Genomic DNA, 2,501 nt, shown 5'->3' with positions numbered 1-2,501 from the left:
GAATGGTCCTCTGACCTTACATCCTACTAGAAACGGTGCTATACATTACAAGGGTTTGATCGTTATATGAGGTCTTTTCTTCTTTTTAATCAAGGCATTGTTTAAATATCTCAAACATGTCACCTTCTGTTAAGTCTTTAATAACATGCGCATGATTATGTGGAAGTTGTGGTTGTGCAATCCTTGGAGTTAGATTTGTTTACTCTGAGAAACTTTTGCTATGTATTAATGGGAAATTTTTGCGATAATTATAAAAAGAATAAAGTAAAAACAGATGCAACACGATTGAAAATCAAATAAAGTTGTTCTTCATTAATCATTTGGACATGTATTACATATAAAGGCTGAACATTGAGAAAGAGAAGCCCTAAGCTAGGTCCTAAGCTTTTGGAGGAGGATCTTGTCGAGAAGTCCGTTCCACTTTGTCTCTTTCAACTCCAACTCAAAAGGAAGTCAAGACTTTGCTTTCCTTTGTCTGTCTTCGTTGGAAGGACGTTCAGTTCCGCTGGCTGCTCAGAATCCTTCTCTGCATCCCCTCCTCCTTCCTTCTCTTTGTTGGAACATCGAAGGTTCTGTATCTCGGAATCAGCTGGACCATCGGAGGCAGGGGAGAGTTGACTTGGGGGTAGGAGCGCAGGAGCCTCTTCAATCTCCTGTATCTCCAGGGGAAGCCAAACGTTCTCGGACTTCTTAGATCCGAGGATAGCGGAACTCCGGGCTACATTTAGGGCTTCCCCAAGAACCTGGCAGGTTCCCGCACAAAGTCGCGAAGGCCTCTTCCGCTGCTTCTCGGTGGTTGCTACCCCTTCCTCGTAGCTCGTCCGCTAAGGGCAGAGAGCGTTGGAATGAGCTGGCTTCTTCTTCGGCCAGCGCAAGCTCCTTTTCCAAATCCGAGCGTTCCCTTTGGGCTCGGGAGAGCTCATCATCTTTTTCGCGAAGGAGTTTGCGTGCCCTTCTATCCGGGTCTTCATGGTCTTCGATTTAAACTCCACCCATTCTTTTCTCTCTTTCAGATCAGCCACCTCGCGACAAGCTTCTCGTTCTCACGGCTGTGCCCAAGGACTTCTCAAGTCTCCATCCTTGAATCTCCAAGCTCAAGTTCGGCCTTCTTCCGAGTGTCTTCTATGAACTTCTCGGCTACGAAGACCTCCTGAATGGCCTGTAACAAAATATGATGGAATTAGGAATAGTAAGAAACTTATGAAATTTGTTAGAAGTGGAATATTCCTAGAAAGGGGGAAACTTACCAACGCTAGGTCCCTTTTTAAAGAAAGGAATAGTTATGGCTGGCTCATTTTTTCCAAGGTCTCCATATCCTTGGGCAGCACAAGAGGGCGCTCCAACACTTCGGCCAAGTGGTGGGCATGGCCTTGTTGAACCGCCCTTATACTGGATTGGCAGGAGATGGGAGCACCATCCAATCTTAAGTCAGGGGACCAGGTGACCGGTGCTCGGCGCACTTCGGCCTCATCCCTGATCCCCCACTTTCAACTGAGCGGGCCCTACCCTTGCCTTTATCCAGCTTCTGCTGCTGAACCGTTGGGGGTTGTTGTCGTGGTTTTTTGGGGTCCTTGCTGATCGTCCCCTCAATATCCCCCTTTCTCTTCTTCTTGGGATCCTCGGCTGGAAGTTTTAGCTCAGCTGGAGGAGGGGGAGGTGGCAAAGATGGGGGAACTTGGGACGCCCCCGTCTTCTTCCCGGCGACCTTTGCACCTCTCTTGGTTAGGAGATCCTGCATCCTATCCATATCTTCCTCGGATCCGTCTTCTGGTTGGGCAACTAAGAACCCTGCAATTCCAGAGGCCTCGGTGGCTTCTTCCTCCTCGTCAGAAAGTACGACGAACTGAGTCCCGAGGTCTTAGGATCTTCAAGTTGGAATTGATCTATCTCTTCGTCTAGTGTATGCGAGGAAGACACCTGCTCTTCTGGAACAACAGTCGCCTGAGAATGCACAGCGAGAGGGGTGGCCGTAATGGGCTGTCCGTATAAAACGGTGTCAGGGGCGTCAGGGAGATCGTGGTCGTCCAAAAAGTGGGGCCGGGCTACGTTTATCTTCCTTCGCCTTCGGTCACCGGCTACTATGGCGTTTTCTATCTCCTGGAAGTCCGAGGAGATGGGAGTGTATCCTAAGATCAGATGAGCCGCTCTGAGTTGTAGGTCCTCGCTGACAAACACCTCGGAGCGCAGTACTCGGTTAAGATCTGCAACATTGTAGTGGCTTAAGCGTGGGTGCACGTGTCGCTTATCTGCAAGGGAAGACACCAAATCAAACGAATATGGTCAGATTCATACAATACATGATAAACCTAAATAAACATGAATGCATGTGAATGCGTATTTTCTGTGAGTATTAGAGGAGTTTATGCGGGGGGGGAAGGCTAATCCTAAGGTGTCGCACCTGGATCTCCCCACTCAACTGGGCAGTGGAGGCCGTCGTGCCAGTTCCCAGAGACGATCAGGTAGTCATCCTTCATGCCTTTGTTGGATTTGGGCAGACAGGA

The sequence above is a fragment of the Castanea sativa genome, chromosome 3 (genome assembly GCF_040712315.1).
Source record: "Castanea sativa cultivar Marrone di Chiusa Pesio chromosome 3, ASM4071231v1".
Taxonomy (NCBI): domain Eukaryota; kingdom Viridiplantae; phylum Streptophyta; class Magnoliopsida; order Fagales; family Fagaceae; genus Castanea; species Castanea sativa.
Note: the sequence above shows the minus strand (reverse complement) of the source record.